This window comes from Eptesicus fuscus, chromosome 8, assembly GCF_027574615.1.
Source record: "Eptesicus fuscus isolate TK198812 chromosome 8, DD_ASM_mEF_20220401, whole genome shotgun sequence".
In the NCBI taxonomy this organism is placed as follows: Eukaryota; Metazoa; Chordata; class Mammalia; order Chiroptera; family Vespertilionidae; genus Eptesicus; species Eptesicus fuscus.
In genome coordinates this window covers 44023220-44038135 of record NC_072480.1, presented here as the reverse complement: position 1 = coordinate 44038135, position 14916 = coordinate 44023220, and the positions used below count along the sequence as shown (strand labels likewise).

Here is a 14916-nt window from a genome sequence, read left to right as displayed (position 1 = left end):
ATTCCTCCTTATTATCTTCTTGAAAATAGAGTATCTGCATTTCAGGTTGCATTAAGTACTTGTAAATGTCTTGCTTATTTGTCTCACCAAATCTTCACTTGAGACCCATGTAGTTTCTGTTACAAAAGGTAAGACACCTACATGGACATTTTGTTGATTACTTTTTCAAAGTAGCACTCTAAAAAAAATTCATCCTTTTTAATATCTAAAACTAATGCTGACTCCATGCTTATGAACATAATAAATGAACTACATCAATTTGACTACGGCTCTGAATTTGCAAGGCCGTGGAGTTAGAAGGCTAGCTGCAGCTGGTGAGTAGTGGCGGTCTTCATTCATTTGAACTTCTCTGGGGTCAAGTGTCTCTCAAATAAGAGAAGTCTCTCTTTTTTTTTTTTTTCCATTCCTGTTTCCACTGCCCTGCCCAGTGCTCACCTCCCACCCCTTTCCGGAAGCTTTTGGCATTAACTTCTTAGTTTGCCACTGAGGAATTTCTCAGACCGAGGCTCTTGGGCCTATTCTGTCTCTGCCAAAATGTGTAACTTGGATTCTTCCAATACATTCTTCTCGCTCCTCTTTCTTTGCATTTGTTCCTGTAGTGTTCTTCCCAATTCTGCCCAGTGAAATCCTGCTTTTCTTTCAAAATCTAGCTCTTATGCCTCTTCCTGCATGAGGTCTTCTGATCCTTCCAGAAATTGTAATCTGTGCTAGTGGCATCATGTTTTTTAGGGTTTATCATATTTGATATTCTGTGGCTGTATATATGAATCTCTCCCCCCCCAGGAGAGCTGCTGTATCATATAATTTATTTTTATATTCCCTATAGCATGTAGCATTGGTACCATGCACATAGGAAGCACTCTGCAGAGAGTTTTCGGATTTAATAAAGTCTGTGAGGCCCAAATGTACCAGCACATATAAGGTGGCCATGGGAGACCACAGCACATATAAGGTGGCAGGGAGACCACAGTTAGCTGTGATGCCTGCTTCTGTCTCAACTTTGAAAGATTATAAATTGTGGTAAACCCTTTACTACCATGTGGTGGCTCTCATTCATTTCCTATTGTAATTTAAGAAATACATCTGTTAGAATATTTGGAAGATTTTTTTCCTCATTTAACATTATTTTAATAGCTTTTTTCATATAACTTTGAGGTGTGCTTAATCTGAACTAAGATACTTGCCCTTCTTTTAGTCTATATTTTCTTAAAGCTGGTAATAGACGAGTAAATCTAAAAAGTTGGTAAAATCCCTGATCTTAACTAGATACACACTTTTTTTTTTTAATGTAGCAATCCAAGCGAAAGAATGTGGGAATGCTGAATGAAACGTCAACTTTTTCCCCCTCCTGTATTGGAATTTGGAAGAGGACAGAGTGGTAAAGAGGCCAGACGATTGCTTCAAATCACCCCTTAGATTTCCACAGAACTTGACTAGCAAAATAAGCTCCGGCGAAACTTTCTTAAGCAATTATCTGAGGGAATTGTAAAATTAGCTGCATAGTAAAGGGGCTGCTTAAGTAAAGGTCATATTCAAATTTGAATTACTGTAAAAGCGCCTTGAGTTATTTATAATTAGAATATCCAAATTATAGTAGTCAGATTATGAACATTTATGTAGGACCGTGTATTCATGTTATCTATATTTTTTTCATTTAATTTAACGTTGCTTGAAATACTGTCAAGTAAATATTTAGAAAGCAAGTATTTTATTAAATTGAATTAATTAATCAAAAATTTTATTGAAGTATAGACATATAACATATTCATTTCAGGTGTCCAACACAATGATTCGATATTTGTATATATTGTAAAGTGATCACCACAGTAAGTCAGCTTAACGCCCATCACCATACATACTTACAGATAATTTTTTTGGACGGGGCTGTGTGGCTTTACTAGAGAGCCAGGATCACAGAGTACTTCAGAGTTGGCATTGGGGCTCTTCTTCTTTTTTTTTTAAAATATATTTTATTGATTTTTTTTACAGAGAGGAAAGGAGAGGGATAGAGAGTTAGAAATATCGATGAGAGAGAAACATCGATCAGCTGCCTCCTGCGCACCCCCCACTGGGGATGTGCATTGGGGCTCTTCTTGTTGCCGAAGGTGGGCACAGCGCTGACCAGGTGTCTGTTGTATTGCATCTGTGGCTTGGCCCAACCAGTCTTCTTTTGCTCCTTTCTGGCCATCTTGGGGATCTGACCCCCTACTTTTCCAGCATGGGCCAGAGCACCGTGGACTTGACCTCCGAGCACGTGGCCGGCTACTTCCAGAGTGGACAGAGCCTCCACCCCGCGTGGCGCAGGGCAGCCTCATCCTCTAGGGGCGTGCCTGCCAAGAGCACGACTTGATCTGGAGCGACGCCCTCCAGCGAGGCTACATGAGCCTTGATCTGGGCCACCGTCTCCTGGCTGGTCACCTCGAGGGTGTGCGGCTCCTGGGCGCGGACGAAAAGCTATTTGTTGGTTAAATATTCTCATCACACACACAAAATCTGGAGAAGCCACTGAACTGTGGCTTCTCCAGATTTTGTGTGTGTGATGAGAATATTTAAGATCTCTAGTCCCTTAGTAACTTTAAAATAGGCAATAGAGTAGTATTAACTCTGGTCACCATGCTGTACATACATCCCCATTACTTATTTAATTTCTAACTGGTACAGTAGATATTTGGGAAAGGTTTATTAAAGGCCACATCTTAGATTAATTAGCAAGAAGGTTTGACCTAATAGCTAAACGTATGCCTTTAATTGCTTTTTATTTTTACTTTTTGCTAGGATTCTCTTCTCCCTTTGTTCACTTGGCAGATTCCTACCTACCTTCAGGGCCTAGCTCAGATTCCACTTGATCCACGTAACTGTCCCAGATTCATCCCCTTCTGGCATGAGAAGTAATTGTCTCTCCATCTGGATTCTTATTTAGATTGGCTTTTCCACACCTTTTATTACATTTTTTCTTAACGTTCTGACTTCCTAATAGACCATAAGGATAAATACTCTGGTGTTCTAAGTACTGCATGTTGGGGCTCAGTGTTGACAGTGACAAAAGCTATCACTCAAACTTTGATTGAATTAAAAATTGGGAAATTAATTAAAATGAATTTTACTAAATGACTCATAAGTCAGTCTTTGTCAAGTCTAACATTTTATGATTCCAGGAGAAATATAATTTTTAGTATTTTTAACAATAATGATGATGATAATAGCAGTAATAAAATATAGTAGTCAACATTTATAGGTATTTTATTATATTCCATATACTATGATTTATACATATGTCCATTTAATTTTGGCACCAGCCTATGATGTTGTCAGTGTTATCATCACATTGACAGATGTGGAAGAGATAATGTGACTTACTCAAGGTCACATAACTCATAATTGACAATTTTTGATCCTAAAAATCTAACTGATTTCTGAGCTTATCTGTCAGCAGAGTTGGAACTGAAAAGTGAACAAAACAAGATGCCATCTGGGGCATTTATTTACAAGGATTGGTAGCTCACGAATCACTGGAATAAGAATAAATACTGCCATTTAAAATAGATTTTCATGTATTAATTCCTACTCTCTGAAGGAAGAAGCCACAGATGAGGCCTGAAGGAGGCTGTATCTTTCGGTGGGTGTGTCCCTCTCCCTCTGCCTCAGCTCCACTCCTGTTCTCCACAAGTTTAAGGTCTGGCCCAAGACAGGCCTTTGATCCAGCCTGTCCCCATCCCCTAAGCTAGAAGCAGCATCCTGTTCTCAAACTACACAGTGTTTTCATTTTCATGGCTCTTATTTTCTATCTGTGCTACAGTGTCAGGAGGATAATAAAATGGGATTCTGTTTGAGCTGAGGTCCTAAGCGCCCATCACTCTCATGGTCCAAGGCACAGTGCTGCACCTCCTAAGCAGGACTTGCTCAGGGCAGGGTGAGGACCAAGGTTGGGGGATGCCAGCTCCACACCCACCCCCAGCCTGTCAATGAGGCTGCTGAGGCTGAAAGGAGATTTGGAAATAGGAGATGATGCGGCTAGTGTTCCGTCAACGCCCCCATCCTGCTGAGAAGGTGGCAAAGAGAGCCTCGTAGGTGCGCCCTGGAGCTTGGGGAGCAAGCGGACCGTGTGCCAGTCATGCCAGGGAAATCTAAAGGGAAGGAGCTGGCTGATACCGCCAGTGACAGAGGAGAGGATGTGGATGAGAAGGGACTGTTTTCCACTGCGGGAGGTGTTCTGTGACATTGTAAGTGACCGTCCAAAGAAGGTATGCATTCATGCTTGTCAAGGATGAGCAGTCAGCTTTGGTCATCTGCACAGCAAACCCACCAGTTATTTGCAGGGCGGTTATGACTTTCGCTGCCCCTGTAGCTCTCCTGAGGGGGCCAGAAGCAGCTGCGTATCCGTTATTAGGAGGCCGGGGAGATCGGCTGTCCAAGGGAAGAGAGGAAGCGAGCCTGCCCTCCTGCCCCAGACACCCTGCAGGCTCTGTGCCTGCAGCAGGCCGGAGCAAGGGGAGGCAATGCCGAACTTCGCTCCGGCATCAGACTTTGGTTTTTACGTGGACTGGGTATTTAATTACTGAACTGAGGCTATTTTTAGGGACTTTTTATTATCTAATACCTGGCACACAATTTGGGCCTGTTTTAGATTTAATCCCGGGCCAGAGGAAGATGTAGCCTGACAGAGTAGGTTTCTAGGGGCCCATGAGAAAGGGAAAGACATTGCTTTGTGTTTTTTGTGTATTGCTCTTACAGCGTCCTGAGTCTTATTTTTTTTCTCTCCTGAACGTTAAGTTCCTTGGCTGTGGGAGCTTGGAAGTTAGAGGGAAGTGGGTTTTTTGTCATCAGGTCTCAGTTACCTTTGCAAATGATTCAGAGCTGAGCACCCATTTGTTCAATGCATATTTATTGAACAGATGCTAGGTTTATAATATTAAGCAAAACGTGATCTTTAAGTAAAAAGAAGTACAGTGATTCCTCTCCCCCACTCCCCAAAAATAACCTTTTTATTTTAAGGTAGTTTTAAATTGATGGAAAAGTTACAAAGATAGCGTGGAGAGTTCCTACACACTTGCCCAGTTTCCCCTATTGTTAAAATTTTACTTTAGTATGGTGCATTTATCTCTACTAATGAGCCAGCGATTACTTTTTATTTATACAAATTGTACTTCCTAGGTATGAGATAATACAGGAAAGACTGCCACAGAATTTACTTCAAAGAGTAACCATTTTGATTTCTGGATCAAGATTTTGTACTTAGTATTTGTTAAGCTTCTTCATGAGTTTGCTTTCTACAAGCAATATGCTTCCTAATTTTAGTTATAAATAAAAAAGGAAGTAGTTATGCTTTTCTTTAAAATGATTTAGGAGGAACTTGATACTTATGTGAGCTGCTGTCTTCCTCAGTCCCTGGTGGAGTGTGTCACGTTGCTGCCAGAAATAGCGTGAATTAAAAGTTAAGATTGTTTTTGGTTCAGGTGGTTTTGTACAAAACCATAAAATATCAGGAAGCAATCAAGTAAAAGTTTTTAATCTAAGAAATGTTCCTCTTTCACTAGCCCAGCCTTTACCAGTATATCCTTGATCCAAACAGTGTGGTCTTCCTCCCAGAATAATTGCAAAGAAAAAAAGCCAATGAATGTAAGAAAAATACTCAAAGCCAAATAATGTGATACACACTTTGTCACTGTTGGCCAGAACTGCATTGGGTGGTCTGTTCTTTAATATTTATGTGTTCACAAGCACAGTTTAACCTTACAGTAAACAATGCTGAGATTAGAAGTGCTCTGAATAGGTATGCCTATGTGAAAAATGGCTTAATAAACTTGTTTTTGAAGATGATTTAATCACCTGTCAGGGAAATTTTATCTAATACTTTTTCTAGTGTCATTGGGACTTTTCCCACCATACCTGCCACCAGGGCTGGCTGCGATTGGATGGCTTATGTCACTCCAAACTCAGTATATCTAAAATGAATTCAACTTTTGAAGTCTTAACTATTTCTCTTGACATCCTCTTTTCAGTTCATGGCAATAATCCAGTGACCTAGCCCCAAACCTCACATTTTACCTTTGATTTTTTCCCCTTTCTACTTCTGGGTTAAAAAAAATCTTCACATTGTTGACGTTGAATGCATTTCTTCTTTCCACTTCCAAGTCCTTGGTTTAAAGCTTGAACACCTCTTATCTGAATTATTGACACAGCATTCTAATCGGTCTACCTTCTTTTATTTTCTGTTCCCCGACACACACATACTACTACTCCCTCCTACTCCTACCAGGCCACACTCACTCTCCACACCCCCCTACACCCTTCCCACACAGGAAGCAAACGTGCAAATGCCTTTGGTTGACCTAACTCATGGTTAGATTAATGTTCCTAAAGTACTTCCATTCATTTTAGCACAGTACAGACCTTTTAATGGGTGGCTCCTCATGCTGATAGGATATTGTCTGGGCTTCTCAGTCCAGCTTTGTAGGCAGTTCACCTTTTATTTTGCTTTGTTGAGAACTCTCCCTCTGCCAGCCCTAGATTTTTGTACGTAGGAGATTTATGTGCTCTTTATTGAGACTTCTAAGAATGTCAGCTATTTTTGTGGCATCGTCCAGAGCTCAGTCAGGACTGTCCATTGGCCTAGGCCTAGGATCCTCCTTATCTCATGTCAAAACCAGAGAATACATCCAGGCAAGCTGATTGATTCGTGCTTAGCTTTATGAAAATTTATAGGATAAAATAGAGTTAATATTGCAAATGCAGATAGTACTTTTCTAAAACTACGTTTTCATTGATTTCAGAGAGGAAGGGAGAGGGAGAGAGAAGGAAACATCAATGATGAGAGAGAATCATTGATCCGCTGCCTCCTGCATACCTGGGCATATGCTCTGACCGGGAATATAGGTCAGCGCTCAACCACTGAGCCATGTCAGCCGGGCCAGGTAGTGTTTTTTGATCCCTAATAGTCTTAAAAGACTCTGTGCACATTCTGTGGTTAACTGACTTAATAAGTAGGGGTTGTTACTATAGCTTCAAACAACAGTTTCAGCATTGTTCTAGTAAAACCCTCTGGCCAAGTGGTTCCTACCACTGAGGCCTTTTGAGAGAAGTTCTTTCCTCCAAATGTTTGTGAGTTTGAGAGGGATCCTAAGGGCTTTATGGAGTAGAGGCCTTTATTGATATATTATAGTTTGTGTATAATTATGTCAATTATAATATTGATACTATTAATTGAATTTTACATAAGATCTCCTGCTTCATACTAAGTGGTACCTAGCTCTATTTCATTATATTACATTGAAAAGGTGGAAAGAATAGAATTGTGTATTTTATTTTATTTTTTGGTATTGTGTATTTTATTTCACTATAATTATTGGCATTAGAAATTGGGTTATTGTCATATTTACCATATGCTTGCCTTTAAAGCTCAGTAGAGCAAAGGAACAGATGTGGAGAAGAGAATCATTTAAATCATTTGTTGTAAAATCTGTGGCACACTGTGAGGGCAACTTTGACTTCATCTGATACAGCTTTTGACTCTTGGATCTATGGTTTGTGTGAAGTATCTGGCATTTGACATGGGTTGAAATATTTTATACTATACTTAGAATGTAGGGTGTACATTTTCCCCTTTGGTATTTCTAAGATAGTTATTTTCACGTTTTTTTTTTTTTTTTTTTTATAATCCTCACCTGAGGATATTTTCCCATTGAGTTTGAGAGAGAGTGGAAGGGAGGGGGAAAGACACACAGAGAGAGACATATCAATTGGTTGCTTACTGCACATGCCCCAAACAGGGGCTGGGGACTGAGCCTGCAACCGAAGTACGTGTCCTTGACCAGAATTGAACCTAGGACCCTTCAGTCTGTGGGCCGATGCTCTATCCACTAAGCCAAACCCGCTAGGGCTATTTTCACTTTTAATTTCCATGTAGTATTTCTGGGAGAAAAAAAAAAAGACAGGTGTTTAATATTTTGGTAACCAATTGTAAATCTGCAATCACGTAGCAGCATTCTTCTGAGCCATGTGCCATGAACCATCTTCTTAAGCAAATATAGCACATGTAGAGTTTATTTATAGTTTTGACATCTAGTCTTCATTGGCTCCTACTTTATTTGGGGCATAACTCACTGGGGCTATGGGTTGCAATATTTAAGGGTCAGCTGAGGAGAAGGAGACTATCGTGTGTATAGTATACTGAGGTGTGTCCACGCTTAAATTATGCATTATGGTGGGTGTGGTTTAGGCAGACGATGAAGGACAGATGGAAAGCATAGGGACTTTTAGTATGAAAGGGGGAGATAGGCATAATATAGAAAAGCTTTGAAAAAATATTTAAATATTACTAACTAGAGCCAGCATCTACTGAGGGATTATCATGAGCGTACACTGTGGTAAGAGCTTTATATATGACAGCTTATTTAAACCTCACAACAATTTTCCGAGAGTGTTGTTATTTCCTTTGTACCAAATAAACAGCCGAGTTTTAGGGATACGGCAAGTCAGGGTAAAAGAAACAAACATGAATTTGGTGAACATATGTAAAACTCCTGATGTTGAGTAAATGCTTTATAACTTCGTGAAATGGATCAGAACATTTAAAAATTTTGCATTCAGATTTATTTTCTCAAGAGGTGATAGCAGGACAAGTATAAAGTGACACTACTATCTTAACATCCTAAGTTTAGAAGGAACTTTTGTAGCCATCTAGAAAAAGGTTTGCGTAATTTATTAATTGATGTTATATAAATGTGTAAAAAGAAGCTGGAATTGCAGACAACATTCACCAAATTTTTGAAGGTGCTTGTTGGCAGCAAAATATTAATCTGTTAAGGAGATTTGTGTTTTTGTACTATAAAATTGTGTCTAGGATTTTGTTTTTTCTGTTCTGAAACTTCTCCAAGGATCAATCTGAATCATACTGTGCACTTCAAACTTAAGTGAATTAACCCAATTTTCAAAAATTCAAGAGGAGCCCAGATACTTTAAATTATTAACTAGAATATATTGAAGGGGAGAAAAACCCTAATGAGTGTTTTAAAATAAATCCACATTGGAAAATAATTGAATGTTTGCTAAGACAACTGATATGGAATTACAAAATAATTGTGAACCCAGTCTTTAAATTAAAACAATTGATCAACTTCTTGACAGAAGTGAAAACACACTGTTTAAACATTAATAAAAAATTTAAGATTTGAAAAAATTGTACATATTTATTATAGATAAAAATTAAAACAAAGTGAGCAAAGAGGAAAAAAATTGCCCATAACTAGCCATCACTATACTTAGAACATTGGTAAGATTCTGGTATGTACTTTTCTAGCTTAAAAATACACACACATAAGAGTATAATACGTCCACACACATTTATATATATTTGTAATAAACATGCCAAAAATTATGTTCAGAAAACAAATTTACAACAGCATCAAAAAGAATAAAATATTTAGGGATAAATTGCACAAAAGAAGTATAAGACTTGTACACTAAAAACTACAAAATATCACTGAAAAGCAATAAAGTAAGACTAATAAATGGAAAGTCATCTTATATTCATGGATTAGAAGAATTAATATTGTTAAAATGGCATTGTTAAGTTGATCTACATACAACAATGCAATCCCTATCAGAATTCCAACTGGCTTTTTGCAGAAATTGGCAATCTGATCCTAAATTTTTTGTGGAAAGGGAAGGGATCCAGAAATCTGAAAACAATCTTGCAAAGTCCAAAGTTGGAGGACTCATACTTCCTAATTTCAAAATTTACTACAAAGCTGCAGTAGTCAAGACAGTATAATACTCACATAAAGAGAACAGAATTCAGACTAAAGAAATAAAACTTTACATTTATGGTCAGTTGACTATTGACAAGTGGGGGAAGGACAAGGGTATAGAGATGTTACTGGTAATAGATGTAAGTTTCTTTTTGGGGCATTGAAAATGTTCTAAGATTGGGTAATGGTGCTGGTTGCACAACTTTGTAAATATAGTAAACACCAGTGAGTTGTATGCTTTAAAAGGCATATTTATGGTTTGTGCGTGATATGCTCATAAAGCTGTTAAAAATACGGTAATTTATTTTCTGAGATTTCCTAGCTTGTTCCCCTCTTTCTCTTTGATCTGAACCATCTGTTTCTTTTCCCCCTATTTTGCCTGTTCTGCTCAAGTTTGCTTCTATGCCCAGCAGTTTCTTATCATTGTGAGTTCCTATCTTAAATATGAGTCTTGGGGCAGCAGTTTCCAGAGTGTAGACTGGGAGAATTGTTTTTGGGCCCATCTCACTCGCCTGGTTCTGGTATTGGAGTAGACAGAGCCTTCCAGTTCAGCTGCTGTTCTCCAATTGGCCAGCCAGGCTTTCAGTGAGGACCTGATGGATGCTCTGACCCCTCAGGCACCCTGTTGCTTCCCTTTCTTTCCTCAGAGGCACAGAGAATGTGCGGGTCTTGTAGGCATTCAGTATGTGATTTGTACCAAAACATTCGTATGTTGGGATTCTTCAGGATACATTCTCACCTAATTTTGTTGTGGCATTGTCCATGGGTTTTGGTCGTTCTCTTTTAATGTGCGTCCATTGCTGCTTCCATCTTTCTAGAATTCAGAAGTATAATCTTTCAGACATACTTGAGGAAGAGATTTGGAAGGAATTGGTCTGACAGAAACAGAGGATAGCCTCCTGGAGATTAGGGAAGAGCCTGTGGTGTATTAATCTTTCTAAATCCAGAACCTAGCATAGGCTAAAGCATTAATTAACACCCAGCTAAACATTAGTCAATTAACTAGAAGTGACCTAGAATTTATAGCTAGTACCCACTTACCAGTGTTGACATAAAGGGGTTCTGGGGAAGTGTTTTCCTTCCTTACACATGCAGATCAGAAACTGCTGAAGTCTTAGTTCAGTTACTCAGCTATGTGACCTGCCTCAGTGTATCAAGAACTTGTAAAATGATATCATCATTGTAAGTGTCTAGTATCCTAGGTATTGATGATCTAGGTTGCTTGGGTTCCACATGCACCTGAATGAGTGTTGGTAGACCCTTAATTGATACAGAGGTTCTGGGTCTATGTCCCAGAAGTCCATGATCTTAGATTTTTTTTTTTTTGTAACCAAGCCCTGCGTGTGGTAAACAAATCACGTAATATGAGATAAAGTCATGTCACCCAGGACCTTCCAGTCTGATACAGGGCAAACTGCCTGGTCTCTCTTAAGCTCCCTTGTTTCTCTAATAAATCAGTTTTGTTCATTCTACTCTCCTAGGAACCATAAAAACTTGGTAAATAGAACTATATATTTTACACAAGTGAATTCTCTCAAGGCTCTCCTGTATTCTGAAACTGCTTCTGGGCTGCCTTGGGCCAGCTCCAGTGATGTGCCAAATCCTGCTGATCCCTTTATCCTCATCATTACTTCCCTTCCCGTGTTTCATTTCCTTGGTACTCTGTGTTTTGCAACACTTAGTTTTATGAAATTGTGCTGAGATAGAAATGAAGGACAAAGGCATAAAATGTGCTGTTCAAGACAACACATTTATTTGTGTTGTAACAAAGGCCTGCAAGGCTTTGACTCAGAGAAGTTGAGTTGGGTGGAAATTTGAATACTTTTGCCATTTTTCAAATCCAGATGATACCCAATGATGTGGGAATTAAGTAAGAAATGTAAATAAAATTAGGAGTACTGAGTGGCTGTGAGCCTGATTAGAGTTACAGTTCTGGGTTGGGCTCCGGGATGGATTTCTTAACAGATTCTATTGAGACACATGTGTCAAATCAGCTTGTTAAAAAGCAAAGGAGCATGTAGCATCACCCTCACAGTTGGATGCTTTTAGACACTGCAGCTGTTCCAAAGGCCGGGTGAACTAATTCAATTATGGCTGAGAAACCTATCGCCCTATGTTAGTGCTTGTCATGAACATCCCTCTTAAAATAATGATAGCTGGGGGGAGAGATGTGCAAGGATTACAAGTGACTACTTTTATTTTCAATTAGCAAAGGAACAAAACACCCCAAAATGGCATTTATGCTTTTAAAGGTAAATGAAGAATTGTAATCTTGGTATGCCATGCTTGAAATGCATCGAAACTTCCTTTATTTGATTCACTCTTTGGAACTGTGACTAATTTTGTATATGGTGTTTAATTAAACTTTTTAAGTAAATGAGTTTTTGACTTAAAGCTTTTCTATTTAAAAAAAAAATCTCAAATAATAATAGAAGATGTTTACAGTAAAGTTTACATAATATAAAAGTATAAAAAGTGAAAAACAACTTTCCTTTAAATTTTCCTTCCCCTTAGGAAATTACAGAGTGATGTATACCCTTCTAGACTTACAAATGCATATATATGATTTATTGGAGATGAATTTATTAATATCATTTTGTAAAAATTGCATCATGCTATTTATACTATTTTGCAACTCTATTTTTTCACCTACTAGTTCATGAAATTCTCTCCATATAGATGAGAGTTTTAACGAGCTGAATTCTCCCTTTTTGCATTCATAAGGGTATTCAGTGTTGGCCTGTATGCAAGAAAGATGTCAGGGAAAAAGAAGCCTCTCCACATAGTTTGCCCTTCTCTGTCTCTAGCTTAAATAGATGTGCCAGTGCCTAGAAGTCATTCAGCAGCTGTCAAATCAATTGCACGGCTGCTGGTGACACGGAGGAGAAGCAGCAGCTGGTAGACAAGGGTGGCCACCCCATTTCTGAGTATGGGAGGAGGGACAGTAGATGGACATATTTATGCTATTGTCCCATTTTTAACTCCATGCTTTTCCCTTAGGTGTTCCTTTTTACAGTCATAAAAATGGTTTTAGTGAAATATTTTCAAACGTGATTTAGAAAAATGAGAGAAGAAAAGAGTTACCCATACAACCTCATTGCCCAAGTAAATTATTGTTAACATTGTGTTCTAGTTCTTTTTTTCCATGCCCTCTGTTAAATGTGTTGTTAGAACTAGCACTTCGCCTCTGTGATCTTCCTCACTGAAACTCATCACCCCAGTCTAATCATGAGAAAAGCATCAGAAAACCGCAATAAAGGAACATTCTACACAGTGGCAGATGATTGGGCCTCAAAACTGTCAAGGTCATCAACAACAAGGAAAGTCTGAGAAATCGTCACAGCTGAGGGGAGCTTAAGGAGACTTACATGACTATATAAAAGTGGTATACTGGAAGAGATCCTGGAACAGGAAAAAAAGGACATTTGGAAAAGCTAGGGACATTGAACATGGACTTTAGTTAGTAATGAAGTACTGAAATGGGTTCATTAATTGTGACAAATGTACCATGCTAAAGGAAGATGTTAGCAATAGGAGGAACTGAGTTTGGATTTTATTTTATGTATGAATGTATTGTAATTGTATTTTTACTTAAGGTTAAGCATGTAGCATTTTATTTATTTTTATTAAAAAAATCTTTATTGTTGCCCGACTGGCGTGGCTTAGTGGTTGAGCATCCACCTATGAACCAAGAGGTCACGGTTCATTCCTGGTCACGTGCCTAGGTTGGAGGCTTGATCCCCAGCAGGGGGTGTGCAGGAAGCAGCCAATCAATGATTCTCATCATTGATGTTTCTGTCTCTCTCTCCCTCTCCCTTCCTCTCTGAAATCAATAAAAATATTTTAAAAAATCTTTATTGTTGAAAGTCACCTTTTCCCCTCCATTGACCCCTTCTAACCCACCCCCACCCCAGGCCTTCACCATCCTATTGTCTGTGTCCATGGGTTATGCATAGATGCATACTTTGGTTGATCTCTTCCCACCCACCCACGCAGCCCTGCCTTCACTCTGAGATTTGACAATCTGTTCCATGCTTCTATTTAAATGCTATACTACCTTTGCATCTTTTCTGTGAATCTAAAACCATCTACACTAATAAAAGAGAAATATGCAAATTGACCATACCTTTGCGACGCCCACTAGCCAATCAGGAGTGAGTATGCAAATTAACCCAACAAAGATGGCGGGTTAATTTGCATACGCAGGGGCAGACCACCCCAGCCGATCTGGGCCTCTGGGCAGCGTGGGAAGGTGGAAAGGTGGCTTCGGCCGGAGCGAAGGCGGTGCTGGCAGCCAGGGGGAAGGAAGGCCCATTCTTGCACGAATCTTTGTGCATCGGGCCTCTAGTTCTAAATAAAACTTAAAAGTGTTGTAGTTATACTGTATATATTGTTTTATATTTTGGTTTTTCTTATTGTGTTGTCTTTCAAAAATTAGCGATTGTTTACTATTTCTCAGGATGAATATGTTACAACTCATCTATTTCTTTCATGTGGGTTATATATTATATAAATTGTTTCTAACAATTAGTAATGCTCTGATAACAGCTATATCATTTATTTGTATATATACTAGTATACTTAATATATGTATATATTTTTAACCTTTATTGTTGAAAGTATTACAAATGTCTTCTCCCCGCCCCCCATTGACCCCTTCTAGCCCCACCCCGGCTCCAGACCTTCACCACACTATTGTCTGTGTGTGTGTGTGTGTGTGTGTGTGTGTGTGTGTATATATATATATTTAATATTTTTATTAATTTTTAGAAATAAAGAAAGGGAGAGGGAGAGAGAGAGAGAGAGAGAGAGAGAGAGAGAGAGAGAGAGAGAGAAACTAAGATGTGAGAGTGAAACCCAGGCTTGAGCCCTGACTGGGAATTGAACCTGTTACCTTTCAGTTCAGGGGACAACGCCCAACCAACTGAGCAACACTGGCCAGGACTGCAGAAATATATTTCTATGTTAATCTTTTGAGGGGAGAATAGATTCTTTTTTTAAAAAAAATAAATCTTTATTGTTCACATTATTACAGGTGTTCCTCTTTCCCCTCCCTCCCATAGCTCCCCTCCACCTGATTCCCCCCCATGCCCTTACCCCCGCCACTATCTTCATCCATAGGTGTAAGATTTTTGTCCAATCTCTTCCTGCACCCCTCAGACCCCCTTCC

General features: G+C 39.0%; 1 protein-coding gene and 1 pseudogene across 1 annotated transcript in view; one reads left to right on the top strand and one right to left on the bottom strand.

Moving 5' to 3' along the window:
* TBC1D4 (TBC1 domain family member 4) overlaps positions 1–14916 on the top strand; it is a 220356-nt gene that overhangs the window by 58835 nt on the left and 146605 nt on the right. The window lies entirely within an intron of this gene.
* On the bottom strand, positions 654–4219 carry LOC129150072 (FAU ubiquitin-like and ribosomal protein S30; annotated as a pseudogene).